Source organism: Antrostomus carolinensis, unplaced genomic scaffold (genome assembly GCF_000700745.2).
Source record: "Antrostomus carolinensis isolate BGI_N321 unplaced genomic scaffold, ASM70074v2 scaffold5185, whole genome shotgun sequence".
NCBI lineage: Eukaryota > Metazoa > Chordata > Aves > Caprimulgiformes > Caprimulgidae > Antrostomus > Antrostomus carolinensis.
This window is the reverse complement of record NW_010318300.1, coordinates 14,742-30,806: the sequence shown is the minus strand read 5'-3', so window position 1 is coordinate 30,806 and position 16,065 is coordinate 14,742.

The following is a 16,065-nucleotide window of genomic DNA, read 5'->3' as shown; positions in this document are numbered from 1 at the left end:
GGAATGCAAAGAGATCTTTCTTTCATCCACTGGAACACCCGAAAAAGAAATTACTCAGAAGAGTTGGGAATGTTTATTCCTTCAGCTCTGAGTCCAGCATGGATCTGAACTACAAGGCAACTAGCTGGTTTACTAGCTACTTTCTACTTTTCTGCTGAGATTAATACTTTGCAGGTAACTCTCTCTAGGATGAACTGGGAACACAAACAGATAATGAAAACAGATGGGAAAGTTCTTAATGCTGGGCTACCCTGTAGCTAATTCTACTGTAAGTGTACCCAGAGCAAACTACATGCTGAAGGCAGGAGGAGATTTTATCCATACCTAAGCTGGGTGGGAAATTATGCTGTTGCTGATTGCTAAGACAGCACTTAGGTTAAGCAAGACCCTTTTAAGGTATACCATCTGGAAAAAAAGAATTGCCATTTCAAAAAATGTCAGAGGTTTATGTGGAATGAGCAGGGTGGATTCAGCCTAAGGGTCTGTTGAAAGCCTCTGAATAACTACTGAGGTATGTTCACAGGTCTTCCTTGGGTCACAGAGCAGGTGACAGTGCTGAGGACTTGTCCTGGTGCATTGGGACACTGTTAACATGTGTCCCAGTGAACCAAGCTAGATGCGGTTGGAGACACATGAAGAATTGAGAGGTTGTTCCCAGAGCACCCTCCTACTGTGCATCCTGTCATAAATCTTTGCTGCGTTTGTGTTGCCACCTCTGCCTGTCCTATAATCTTTGTCATAACATTATTGCAGTTATGCTTGTTAGACCAGCTGAAAATATGACAGTAAATTCAGTAATATTTAACATCCTCTCTGAACAGCTCATAATAAAAGTCGCGTAATGCTGGCACTTAACATCTACAGCTGTCTTGCAGAGTATTTCCTCTTCCTTTGCTCCCTTTGTGTCTCCAAGCTCTTTATAGACCCAATATTAATGAGAGCACATGGAGGAAATCTGTCTTCAGCTTCACTGAGGTCTCAAACTCTCCCTGTTGCTAGTTAAAGAAGAAAAATCCTCTGAAGAAGCAGCGGAGCTAAGTCAGAGGTACAGCAGCACAGCAGGGCAAAAGGAGAGCTATGTGTTCTCCTTCATGTGGTGACCAAAAGAAGACACTGAGCACCTTCCTTTTCACGGGGGAGTCCATATGACTCTGCAGAGAAGCAGACTGTTGTAGATCACCCTTGTGCTGGCTCTTCATGAAGTGTCTCTGCAGGCTTCAGTCTTCATTCTCTGCCTGGTGTGAAGCATTTGCCTGTTCTGTAAACAAATTCATCCCATTTCTACTGATGGAGGAAGTTGCTGTTCAGCCACACCATGGCAAAACACGCTTTATTTCCCCGTATGATCTCATGTAACAGCACATACTGCTCTGAAGGCTGAACGTATTGGCAGGCATTTGTTTAGCACAAAGCTTATCCTGCAGAAGCACAGCGATTTTGCAATAAAGGGATTGTGCTTTCTGTGGTTGGGAAACACCGAAAGGCAAATTAAGAACCCCTGTCCTGAAGCCATTTTGCCAGAGTTGCTCTCTTGCTGTAGGCAGTGTCTCATTTCCTCGTTAGCCTCTTTAAGAAAGCTCAATGCTCCAATTAAACTATTATGTGCTGGTCTCTGTGTTAGAAACCTCAATCCCATTAGATTTTTTTGACCATCCATGAAAGTCTCTTAAATGCTCCATGATTCATCACAGTTTTCTGCTTTTGCTTGTCAGGAAGAGGACACTCTACTGGAGTGTGTGAGCTTCGTTCAAAGTGGGAGGTGAAGCTCTGATTGCTTTTTTGGATCTCACCTGGGAAAACCTAAGCAGAGCAGAGTAGAGAAAAATAACTACTCTATTTTCACATCCTCTTCTGTTCTGTACGCTCTTGCATCCATGAGTTGGACAAAGGGACGTTGTGGGGGTTTTTTTCAGGAATAAAATACTATGTGTGCCTCCTTGGAGGTTGCTGTGTGGCTAAAACATTGTTCAAGGCTCAGGCTGCAAGCCAAGTTACAGATATTCAGTTCTGTATTCTGAGTTACAGTGAATGCATTCCAGTCAGGAAACAATGAGCTGTTTCGCAATATTCATCTTAAAACTTAACTGAGCAAAGTTCTGTCGATTTGCTTAATGATTTTTTTTTTTTTTTTACTTTTAGTTAAGTCCTCAGGTGATATAATGACATATCAAGCCATCTCTGAAAGAAGAAAGAGGCCACCTAGTGCCGAAGTATGGACTGCTGCAGAAAACTGCTTGGAAGGTATGAAAACATAACATCAGTGTAGTAATAATATTATTCATGAGGGGGTTTTTTTGTTAAAAAAAAAAAAAAAAGAGAGAGTTAGGCATTGAAAATCAGATTGTAACTGTCCCTACTTTGAAAAGTTCAGCATGGCTATTTTATGGGTAGATCTACTGCTTATCATAAAAACCAGTGAGATCTGGCAGTCTTGAAGTTACTGATAGTTCAGTGTAACACTCAGAAGAACAGTTCCACTCTGGTAACTATACTGACATATTTATGAAAATCCCACTACCTCATAGAATACCATAGAAGCTGAGTGAGGGGTGAAGGGTAATTCAACAAATATTAATGAAAAGTAACTTGTGGAGCCAGTTCAGCTGTCAGGGCATTACAGAAAATCTCTGTGGGCTGCTCTCATCTGTGAGCAGAGATACCACTGGCACTGTAAGACCTCTGCCTTCCTTTATAGTCAGTGATGAAAAAGGTGTCCCAGCAGTTTGTTTTATGTCTTATAAATATGAATTGCCTTCTCTTTCTGCATTGACTTTTAAGAGAGCTCAGAGCTACTGGTATGTTTGGAGGAGGGTCTAAACCTATATTTCTTTGACCTAATGTCCCTTTGTTGTCCTCTGGAGATACTTAGCTTTTCATGCATTGTCTTCACAAGGAAATTGGACTCCTAGCTGACTGTGCTTAATCTCACTTGGATGACTAATGTAGATGATGCAAATAGCTCCCCAAGGCATGTATCGGGCATCTCTGTTAAATATTAGTCTTGCACACTTTAGGTGTTCGGCCAGGCTTCCAGTGACATTCTTGCTTTCAAAGGGAATCTGCTGTATAGAGAGTGGAGGGTAATCTGGATACGTACAACTGCTGTAGGGAGATGCCTGTATCCATCTGGAATGAGTCTGTCTATATAACATGAATCAATTTCCCTGGGAGAAGAACCAGCACTTTTCCATGTCCCCTTCTGAGCCATGATGTTGTCTAATAAGATAGAATCATAGAATAATTTTGGTTGGAAAAGACCTTTAAGTCCAACTGTAAACCTGACACTGTCAAGTCTACCACTAAACCATGTCCCTAGGCTCCACATCTACCTGCCTTTTAAATACCTCCAGGGATGGTGACTCAACCACTTCCCTGGACAACCTGTTTCAATACTTGACAACCCTTTCAGTGAAGAGATTTTTTGCTAATATCCAATCTAAACCTCCCCTTGCGCAACTTGAGGTCATTTGCTCTTGTCCTATTGCTTGTTACTTGGGAGAAAAGACAGAAGATAAGGTAACATTCCATCTAAGATTACACATTGATGGTTAAATCATCTCAGTTCAGTTTGAGGCATTTTGCTGCAGAAATAAATTGTTTCCAGTTTAGATGGGAATAGCAAAAATATTAATAATTTTTTTAAAGTTGCATAAGTTCAGAGAAAAAAAGCACATTTAGGGGACTCAATGTGATAAACTGCACAGATATGGATATTACTTTACACCTAAATGAAATATTTAATATGTTTGGAAAATGCTTGTGGTGGTTTCATGTGGCAATTCTACCCCCTTTACATATTTCTGTAGAAGCTCTAACTCAGTCAGGTATTTACGTGGGTATTAAATTAATTTCAGAGCAAAGCAGTTTGTTTTCTGTTTGCTAGAATCTAAGTTAGTCATAGCTTAATAGGAACAGAAGTCCTCAGTGCCTGGCTTTAATGTCATTTGTCTCATATCAAGAGATATGGGAGTCGCCTCCCAGTTATTTGTCTCATATCAACTCTATTCCAGATGTGCTGTTAGATATGTCTTCTATTCATGAATAGGACAGTTCACATAAGCTAGTGTGAGCTTAGGGGTTTTTTTTATGCCTGTCTAATATCTGAAATTTCAAGATTTTAAGACAAGAGGGATATTTATAATTGTCCACTCTCATCTCCTGCACAGGACCCTGTTGAATTAGATCTTGTTTCAGTCAGGTGGTTGAATTAATCAGTCAGTTTCTACCTCTTTTGATATATGAACCCTAAAAACAAAAGTCCTATGAAAGTGCAAGCCCAAGGGAGGAGTAGCATGCTATTGGTTTGTAATTGTTCTTTGTAGACTCTTAGAACTAGTCCACTGGTCTGCAGGGATCATCGACAAGAGACTGCAAAGCACTGAGCTGTATTTTCCAACATATCAGAAAACCATGACGTGTATGATTGAATATGATTTGAACATGCTGAAAACAAACGTGTATATGCCAAGGTGTGTGCACTCAGACTTGCATAGTCTTAAATCAAAATGCATCATAAGCACCTACGTTGATCCTCTGATGTCTACAGAGTACTGCCCCCACCCATGAGCTACTGATATTGGTATTATTTACAAACCAGTTAGATAGATCATGGAGAAGAGAAACACTCACTGCATGGAGGTCATCAAAACCTCTCAGAAAATATTTCAGGTAAATATGGCATCCTTTGCTGGTGATAATCTACCTGGTAGGAAATTTTATTGGTGGTTCGTTAACTTTGTTTGTAGGCAGCAACAGACTGCTGTCTTCATGTCCCCTTCCAGAACACAGTCCAGGAATAGTGCAGTATAATTAGAGTCTACAAATGGTGTGTCTGACAGTGTGTTCATTGCCATGAGCAGTTCCTCCTCTGGGGAACTTCTAGGATGAGACTAAATAGTGGAGTCCTCTTTGCAATACGTACAGTCACAAGCAGCAAACTTGCTGTGTCTTTTTGTTGTACCTTTAAAAAAAGCAGCTCTCTCTCCTGTCATCTGAAGCAAAATGATTACTTGAATAAACAAATACCACCTGGTAGATTTATCAGCCGCTCTCTTTCCTTTCAGAGTGCTAACTTCTGCCCGCAGAGTCCTCTAGTGTTTTCTGTCTTGCACAATTGAGGAAATGCTCATAAACTCTTAAGATACAAGAGCTGAAGGAATGCTCCACAGCTCTTCTGATAAGTTTCACAATTCCCTGGTAGTATTACTGTCTTAACATTCCAAACCCGAATAAATAATACGGATAAAAATTGCACACTGAACACATGCAGACAAAAATGACAGTTTTCAGCCAAAAGGGAACATTCTTCTGTAAGGTTCTTTTTAACAGACATTACCAGATTTTTTTGCCATTTCCAACAAAAACTAAAGCTAATACTGAGAAATCTGATGCTGCCCCTTACTCTTGTTCACTGCAATAACTCCTGATGAAAGAGAGAAGCACCCAAAGCTTCACTCTGCTTTCCTCTTCCCCTCCTTTCCTTTTGTGCAAGCTTACTGAAACTGTCTTTCAAAAGCAGTCAGGTCAGCATTTCAGAGCTGAACCTGACCATTCTTTCCCTCAGTAGGACTGGAGTCAGTCATCCTTGTTAGTAATGATCTCGTCACTTACACTTTTCCTTTTTTTTAAGCTTACTTTTTCTATTTTGCAAATCTCTGACTGTCTCCACCCCATGCATCTTCCTATCTGGCTCACAGCTCTTAAAGAGTTTTAGTGCTGCATTCCTCAGAGCTTAAGTTAGATTTTGTGTCTGATTTTACTTGTCTTTTCTCTCCTGTGCCACGGTTATTTTCTTTCTCCTGATGTTCCTTGGTTTCGGTAGAACTGGTTAAGCTTTATCTTTGTTTTCCTTCTGATAGAAAACATGTTTTGTTGAGTGATTTTATCTTTTAACACAGCAAGTTGCATATGGTCAGGCACAAGAGTTGGTTGTTTACATTGAATTTCTTCCAAATTTGTTAGCCTTGCCCTCTTCCTTCCCTCAAATCCCATTCCATGAATGACCAGAGTAGTGCAGGGATGCTCCTGGCCTATGAAACTGTTACAGGACTTAATACAGGAATTCTGCTTTGTACTCCATTAAACAAACAAGCACATCACCTCCTTTGGCTGTTGGCACTTGCTGCTTTATTTACAAAGTGGGAAGCTATGACTTCTTTCTTTTCTTCAGCTCCTTCTTCATTTCAGCTTCAGAAACTGAAGTTTCTTGCTGTGGGTAATGCTTGGTAATACCGGTAAAGCCAGTAAGTCTTCTAGAAGAAAGGGTGTGGGTGGGCTGTCAAGGCACCTTTGACATCCAGCATGAAACCCCCTTTCTCCCTCTTCCAATGGGTACAAAAAGGGCTTATAACAGAGCTTCCTCAGGGAAAAGGATCCATTCCAAAAGACTTGCAATGGGAATTTTCTTACTTTTTAGCAAATACATTTCTTTAAACTATGGCACTGAGATACATCCAATGATTTATTCCTAAATCAACCATCCAGTAGTTATGCTTTCATCTAAATTTGTCCCAGGTTCTGTACTGGAGAAGAAGACTCCTCCCCAGAGGATCTTTCTTTAGTTCATTGTAATTGTGTTTCTGTGTTACTTTTTTTTTAATCACTGCCTGAGGTAGGAAAACTAGTGGTGTTTGTCTAATATTTTTGATCTAATAACTTTCTAAGGGTCAAGTCTTTTTTTCACAGCCTTCCAAACTTCTTGTGTGAGTCACAAAAAGCAATTATTTGTGTAGGTGTAACTCTGTGAATGTTCCTCTGGGTCCCTGCACAGACTGCGCAGAAAAACTACCTCCCAAAATTATGCCATGAAAAATCTGTGAATATTTTTCCTGAAGAACTGGTCAAGTATTGCTTCAGTGTAATTGTCTAAACTTTTTGCTATGAGCCTTAATCCTCCAAACAGGTATTTCTCTAATTCTCAGTAGTGTACTCTGGGACACCAATCAACAGAGTCAGTGACATTGCTTCCTTTTCTTTCTCCCACCAGGCAGCAGGTCAGAGGTTTTTCAGTCACTTGGGTTTTTTTGGATGGAAAGGAAACTGTTGCTGGGAGCACCTGGGAAAAAAAAAAAAAAAGGCAAAAAAAAAGAAAAGGCAAAGAAAAAAAAAAGGCTGCTGTTGTATTTACCTTTCGCTGGAGGGAGGGAGAGGGACTGGCCAGTGTTTGTTTTTGATCTGGCAGCCAACAGGTTTCTGGTTTTGTTCTAATTCCTTGGAAGCTTTGTCTTATACAATCACAAAACTCTCTATTGAGCAAGAGCTTTGTTCCTCCTCTGGAGCATAACTACCTTGGAAAGGTCCAGCTGAAGCACAGAGTAACCACAAGGCAAAGCACAGCAAATCTGACATCTGTCTCAGGCTGTTCAGTGGTGAGATCTGCTCGGAGCAGTTTGGAGAGGATGACACTCTGTGGTCCATGCCTGGCTGCTGTGCTGTGCTCAGCTAGAAGGTCTTCAACACCAGTTAAGGAGAACTATGCTCACCAGCCCACGTGCTAGGAAAGCAGAGCCCATTCTGATCAGACTGGGTTTGATTCCTAGATCAGTCCCAGATGAGTGGGAACACTTCTTCCCAACTACAGCTATGTGCGAGTCCAAGAAGATTCCACAGGTGCTTATTAGTTGAGTAGTCTGAGGGGAGAAGCATTTAAGGGAAGGAATTTCCTATGTAGGAAGAAATTTGTCCCCGTTCTTCTCACTGTTGCACTACAGTGAGCAGGTTACTATACCTTGGCGCTCTTTGTGCAGGCCATGCCAAACTGTACCTCAGTCATAAGACCTGACATCAGGAGCAGCCCATGTGGGTGGACTCCAGTCTGATGGAGTCAGGCTGTGGGGTTTTACCTTTCCTGAAGTACAGGGCCAGAGGGGAGCCTTGAGAGCAGGTGAATATGGTGGGATAGGGACCTGAAAAGAAGGATGAAGTCTCAGTCTCACCTTTACTTTCTGCTTCAGAAGGAACACCTTCATCTTCAGGTGAAGTCCTCCTCCACCCTTTCAGTGAGGTCACTGTAGCTGAGGAATGTGTACATGAGTTTTGGGAGAGAGAAAAACACCCTTCTCCCACACCCAAATATTGCCCTTAGAGCCTACACCGTCCTAAGACGTAATAGCATGTCACCTGCTGATATAATGATAATTTAATGAAGGATTAAACAGTATCTTCTGTTGCTAGTACTCCTCCTCAGTCCAGTCTGGATCTGCTATCAGCTTCGAAGAGGCTGCCAGAAGTTCAGCTTTGTAGTCTTGAAGGGCTGCATAGTCCGTGGACATTCCATTTGTACATGGTCTTGATATTTTTACCCCCAGTGTGATCCTCAAGCAGGCACCAGGGAGCAAGCTGGCAGCTGGTCAAGCTTTGCTTTCAAACAATGTTCTGCAAACATGTGCCAGCATCTCACAGCTGATCAGGTATCTGCTCCCAGTCTGGGCCTGACATTACAAATACCAGGGCAGATTGTCTGGTGGGTGACGGGAGGAGAGAGGTTAAGGAGACGTAGCTTTTGGTCATACGACAGAGAACATCTGCCTCTTTCATCACTGCACTCAGATTCTGGAAGGGATGTAGCAAAGGCAGTGGGCTCTGCCTGTCTTGAGGCACATCAGCTATCAGGGCTGAGGAAGACACGCACCTACAGGTACAGCTTTTTGCAATAACCACACATCATCTTTAATACTGTACCAGTCCTCCTGATAAACCAAACAGGTGCAAGGTCTTGCACTACAAAATGCCAAGTAAGGATAATCTTAGGCTAGATACGTAGCTTAGTAGTTATCCCGGTTTTATACAGGAGGAAACAGAAAGTTGAAATTGCCCTCTCAAGCCGTGTGTCTGCATTCCAGGCATGTCCCAGCCTCCCACGGGCTCCCTGATGGCTGTGAGTGAGAAATAAGGTGGAAGCTGGTCAGTAGTGAGTCTGTGTCAGACTGAGGATGTATGTTTGCAGTTTCGAGTTCCCTGTTCTGTCTGGCAAGAAGTATGGTCTCTGCTTTAAAATTTGTAAGAATGCACTATAAGGCATGAGAAAGTGAAATGATGTCAGTAATTCCATTTATCTCACCTGCTTTCACAACATAATAAAAAAGGAATATTTGCCTATCTAGAAATTCTGATAATTATTTTCTCTGGAATCATTATAAAAACCTGAATTTTTTAGTTTATTATAATAAAAATTTTCTGATAGATTTTACTTCTAAAAGATCAAAACAACCTGGTTAAAACAAACTTTTTTACTAGATCAAGGTATTTAATGACTTTATAATTGCAGCAATGTTAAAACCAAGATATTTAATTTGATTGGTCTGAAAGGAACATTAAAATTGGATTCATTTAAGTTGAAACAAAATATTTCTGTAGAGAACAGATACCAAAATAATGTTAGTAAAGACCCATTGCACAACTCCACCAAGTTACGGCTCTTTGGTAGAATTGTTCTGTGGGTAAATTTCCAGTCAGTTCTAACAGCAATTGCAAGAACAAGACTGGTGGTGTTGTGTGTGGCCCTAAGTCTCTAAGGCAAATAATTTTTATAGGACTGTAGAATTAGGGGCATCTTTTAATGAGAAGTGCCACAGCTTTTCATAGCAATGTGGTAAATTCAAACATAAAATTACAAAGCAAGTAGAACATCTAGTTCAGAGAATTCAGTCTGGTAACTGCCAATTATTTTTAAAGTAGTTTCTGAATTCACCCTTGAAGCTACCATGGGCATGGCATTATGGAGAGCTGTCTATGCACCTTACCGGAAGGACAGATGATTGGTTTCTCTAGAGCACTTGTCCTCTGCAATTGCCTTGGATCCAGTCATGCACCCACAAGGCAAGAGCCACTGTTTTGGTATTCCCCGTGGGAACACTCAGACTGTCTTCCTGGAGGTGATGAAATCCTGATCCTGCAGTGCCAGTTCCGTTTGCAGCTTTCTGGTGTGTGTTTTTGTTTGCCATCCCTGCCCTTTAAGTCATTTGCACAGCATCAGGTCGAGTTATTGCTACACTGGGGAATTCCAGTTCTCAGGAGAACAAATGGTTTTGACCTGACAGTTATTTCTAGTTTTTTCCCCATTTCTTTCCTGGAAAACATCACCTTGCTGTGATGATCATCTATCTGTGACCTTTAGAAGTACTTCCTTGCCAAAAGCCAAACTGGATTTTCCCTACCAGTCAATGCAGCCCTTTAAACAGTCAGTAGAGACTAGTCGTTTGGTTTTAAGCTGCTTTCTGCCCATGACTGTGTACATGGATTCATACAATATACTTGATCAAATATTATTTCCTAACAGATTTCTAATCTAATCAACATATTCTATGGAAGGACACAGTATTTTACCTAAGACAGATTGAAACTCAGTCCCAAGCATTTGTCCGATGACTCCACTTCTGAACTGGATCTTGTTTCCTAATTCTATAATACTTCAGAGAATAAGGGAGCTTATAGTCTTTCCTCTCTGTGCAATCCCAAGAACAGCTTTTGAATCCAAAGCTTAACTTTGTAGTCCTGACAGCCATCCTAATGAATCGGGACATTTATTGGAGTGCTTTCAAGATTAAAAGGGAGTATCGTACATAAGCAATCATAAATTCTGTACTCAGTAAACTTTGGAACACTTGGATTTTTTTTATTATTTTTTTTTTTTTACACCTTATTCAACTCAGAAAACTATCCAGATAGCCTTGCAGAAGATGTTCAAAGTACGGAAATAATGCTGTATTAATAATGAGTACAAAATGTTTTCTCAATGTGCTCACAAATCATCACATTGTCTTTACGTGAAGAGCACGTACTCAGTGGCAAAGTACAGTCCAGTCTGAGCTGACTTCACTGTAATCAGCAATCAAAAGATCTATACGCATGTAAGACCTAGGCAGAAGCATGGACATTTCATCACAGGAAGGAAGAGGTTTTCATTAGTGTTTTGTGTGATATGTAAGAGTTTTCACAGATTGTAAATCACCACTTGAACAAATTGTTTGTTGTGTAATGTAAATGCCTAGTCCCGTTTCCTAGTTTAGCTCCCTGTACCTGCAGCAAAAGTGAAATATCATTGTAAAGTTTTACTAAATCTTAAGAACTGTCATGTTTTACAAACAATAAGATTTACAAATAATATGAAGCAGTACCTTTGCATTAGAATGTGATATTGAAACTGAAGTTACTAGGAGCAGTTGGAGCCTTTACCCATTAAGTTGATTGTGCTGCTCGATTCCCCATCCATAATGAGCTGTACCTGGCTAGTGGGGCTGACTTCCATGTACCTCATGACATGGTCAGGATCTTCTTCCACAGAGGTTTATTTCTGATGGTGTTGCTGTCAAAGTTTGTCCTGGTCAGTAAGCCTATATCTTAAGAATCCTATGGAATAAAATTTGTGAGGGTTAGAATTAACAATGGACTTAATGATTAACTAAGCTTGACAGTAATGAAAACTTCCTGCTTAAGAACGCTGTAGCAGCTTATATAACACTTTTTTTGTTTACACATTCTTCTCTCAACAGTGTGTGTGTATCTGTGATCTCATATGATTTTTATGGTACTTCAAACAAACTATCTTTGATTGTGTTGCACTGATATCACCATTTAAGGTCACGTAACTCTTACCCTCCTATATGTACCTACAGTACAAACAGAAATCAATGTCAAAACCAGAAATGGAACGGAAAGAACAAACAATTAAATGGTAACTGATGTTGCTACACTTAGTAAGAGAAGACTGAGATGCATACCAACCTTGACCTGAATGCCACAGTGATAGTGATGAAAGACAGTACAAGAACGGGTGCCACTCCCACACGAGTTGACACGGAACACGGCCAGATTGTCCTACAGTCTCTCTCTTTCTGTGCTGAATCTGTTCCTGCTGTCCATATTTCTTTAGCAGTACAAACATAAAGATATTTTTCTTCCTTGCAAGAATGCTTTTTGTTTCATCAACTACAGTCTCACCACAAAGGTGTCAGAGGATGCAGGAGTTGGTGTGCATTACACATGCATCAGCATTTTCTAAAAAGTAAGCAATAAGCACCCCAAAACATTTATGTCCTTATGATCTTAGATGATAATTGGGCTGCAGTTCTTGAGAGAGCAAGCTTTCTTCTAGGAAGTTGAGGCTATCTTTTTTTGAGTGGAGAATATTTTTTATTGGCTAGTTTAAGAACCCAGCAGGAGTTGGGAGTAAGGCACTTTAGCAGTTTTACAGTACCTTCTCTTTTTAAAGTGTTTTACAACTCTAAGTGTCTCCTTGCCCTGGATTTTATTCCCCCTCTCCCAATTGAACCATCACTCTGACTGAATGTCTGCTCTGACTTAAATCAGTTTTCCTTTATGGGTCTGTTTCTCAGCATCTGTCTGCCTTTAATCAGCATGCCCAGCAAGCTCCTGGGGACCAGGACCATCCCTCAGTACATCAGCACATGGGCTGAGTCTCTTTGACCACCATTACCATACCAATCAAATAACAATAAAATAAAACCATTAAATCCTACCCATATTTCTTTATAGCTGGAGTTACCTAAATATAGGTCTGCTAATAACCTGCATAAATTAGTGGCAAATACATGGGCAGGGAATAGCATAGGTGAAGAACAGGATAGGGAGGCTTTCTGGGGGAGGGATGTCACAGGGAGAGAGCTACTGCAGGAGAGGGTCCTGTATGTTCTGTTCCCCAGGTATTACATGTTTGCTGCATATGAAAGCATAATAAATGAGCCTTGTGTTGTTCCAGCAAGGGAAGTGTGGCTTGGACATCTCATCTCAGTGTGTGTATCTGGTACTTAATGTTCTTACTTTGTAACATGGTGATTCATACTTCAAAGGTTCTTGCTCCTCAGTTAGTCATGACCCTGTGGTCCCTTTTCCTTCTAGGGATCCTAGCCATGGCTGTGTGCTCTGTCTGGTGTGATCAGCATTGCACTACATGCTCACACGTTCTGGTTGGTACCATGATATGGTTGGGTTTTTAGGTCAGTGTTGTGGGCACCACAGAAACACACACATGGAAAGTTTTTGTCTATGCAAATAAAGGGATCTGCAAGGAAAGGGATGACTGCTCTGTGCCCAAGATAACTGAGTGGTAGATGTTAAATTTCCTCAACTAGGTGCCAACTTCTCAGCACTCTCAGGCAGCAGCTGCTGTCAACTCCAGCTCCTGTGCACTCACTGCCAGGGTGTCCAAGTCCAGGCAGACTGTAAATGAAAAATGGTAACTTCAGTGGTATCTGTATTCCAAAGCATGTGATTTCAAAGACCTTTTTTGTTCAGTATGATTTTGGACATATTATTTTTCAATATGCAGCCTTTCTCTAGCAGCAGTAAAGCTAATATTGTAGGCTGGTTACTTACAAAAAGAAACAGGTTTTAATTGTGGTAAATCCTAGGGCCAGATCAGGCCATAGCAAGGGCAGTAAGAGAAGGAAAGACCAAAATGAAAGTCAAAAATGTTTGAACCCTGCTGCTGGCACTTATGGAAGAACATTGCAGGTCTTTAAGGCAGTGCTGGGTGAGAGGAGGAGGCTGCTGGAGGGGGTGCAAGGAGGGATTTAGCTGAAACTGCGGGATGTAATTCCTCGTGTTAATTAATACAGGAGCTCCCTCTTATCTGAAGAGAAGGAAGTTGCAAGAAAGACAGACCCCAGCAGCAGGTGAAGTCCCAATTCACTTAGGTCAACAGAGTATCCTGCTCTGTATGTGTCTGGTTTCCATAAATGCACAGGATTTTCTAGGCTGGTGGAAAGTTACTGAGTTTGATACTTTTATATCTTGAATCTCCATAAAATACCAGTCAGATCCTGTTTGAAAAAAAAGAAATTGCTGTTTCTTGCAGATCTTTCAGCATGTTCCTGTTGACTCTGGAGGCATTTTACTTCAGGCAGTTAGGAATTATTACAAGAATATATTGCAGTTTGGAGTTTAAAGGAGAGAGCTGTAGAAAGATAATCAAGTTGTTAACAATGGTCATAATGTTGTCAACATTTTATTTATATTGTGGGATTATCTGCCTAGATTGTCCTGAGCAGAATTCAAACTGAAAAATGGCTGATTTTGAGTGTTGCTTTCAGACTCAGAGTGCTGGTATGAGCTTCCAATTATACACAGTTCAATCGAATTCTCAGCACTGTAATCTCTATTTGACCCAAATTTAGGCATGATCTTTTAGTCCATTTTTGAAAAAAAAAAAAAAAAAAAAAAAAAGAAAGCAGCAGACAGTGAATACAACTTAACTACACAGAACTAGAAGCAAGTTTGTACTGAAATGCTAAATACACACAGGATGAACTGAGAGATGCATCGACTTTCACCTTTGTTACTAGAATTATAGCCTAGACCTGGTGAGGTTATGTCTCGGAATGGGGTGAAATAATGACCTTCTGCAGTAATTGTTGTTGTTATGGCACTGTTCTTCACCTGTAGAATACAATTATTGCAGAAAGATGCCCCATTAAAACAGGAGACTGCCTTTGAACAAGGGGCTATAATTATTTTATGATTTTGAAAATGGAATTAATAAAAAACAACTAAAACTGAGCACCAAAATAATTTTGTTGGACATTAGAAAATACAATGATATGGAAAGCCAGCTAAGAAAAAAAAAGTCAAACCAAGCAAGACACAGACTAACTACACTAGCTCAATACTTTTGGAGTGGCTGAAGTATCAACGAATGTGACAGATGAAGCTATAACTTAAGACATGCTGCAAATTAGTAGCAGATGCTCATACCAGCTTGCCACAGGATGTTAGCAGATAAAACCAGTGTTCAAGTCTAATAAAGGCAAGTTTGGTGTTAGAGCTTTTTTAACATCATCATCATTAGAAGGAAACATGAAATTACTTAACATTGGAAGTGACCAATAAACAAGAATAGTTAATATGGGCTTGCTCAGACAGCATACAAGATAGCCAAAGTTTTCTGGTGGAAAATGTGATCTCAAAATTCAGTGGAGAATTTAATTTTTCTATTTTCCACACAGGAGACCTGAAAACAATTTTCACTGCCAGTTGAACTAGCATTGCCATTGTTTTTGATTTCTTTTGTCTGTTTGCTCGAAAGAGGATTTTTAGCTTAAAAAAAATTATGAAATTTAATTCAAAGCTAAAGTTTTCAGTGTTTTTTTTTAAGCAAATGTCCATTATTTTTACCTTAGGAAAAGAGACTTGTAAATTCTTTACCTGTCCAAAATCACTAGCATTACAAAATGGTACAAACTGGAACAGTACAGCCCTTTTCACAGCCTGTCACCCAGAGCTACAGCAGAGGCTTAAACAGACAGAGAATTGAAGGGCCAAGAGCTGCCTCTTATACCAAGGGTGGCAACAGAACCAACCCTTCTGAGTCCCACTTGTGCCCTTACTGGAAGGGAGATTTACGATAAAAACTTGCAGTTAGCAATACAGCACATTCCTCCTTACTGAGCTCGAGTGTTTCCTCTCCTTGCAGTGTCAGACTCAATCGTGTTTTCAGCTTTTTGCTTCAAAAGCTGGGCCAGCCCCGTGCTCTGAGTGTGTATTTCACAAGGCTCTGTTGACCTGATCCCCAGACCTTTGTGGTATGATGAAGTTACCCACTTTCTTGAACTTTTCACTGGTTGGCCTTTACTCTGCGACTGCTGCAGGTGGAACTATGTGCTAATCCATTTTTGCTGGCTTCCTGCTCCTAAGTCTATGGGAGGAGAGGGTTTGATAAGGGCTTTGAGTAAACTCCTTTTGGGTAAAACAGAGAAGGGAAGGTTATCTTGGGTTATCTTTGTGTCTAAACTCCAGCCACTTCTTTGTAAATAAATTACCTTCCTAAATGCTAGGCCAAGTAACTTTCAGGAAAGTTTAAAAAATAAACCTCACACCTTTGAAACAAAACAGCCAGAAAACAGAACCAGAGTCAAACAATTGATAGTATCTGGGAGTTGCCTCTTTACACAGCTCTATGACAGGTATTAAAGCCTCCTACATTTCCACCTGCCATGACTTTGCAGTGCGATATGTCATTCTGGGAATCTGTGAGCAGGGAAAAGCAAAGTGGGGACACAGCAGGAAGTGTGTTGCATGCATTTAACACCTTCCTATGGGAGGTCTCTCTCA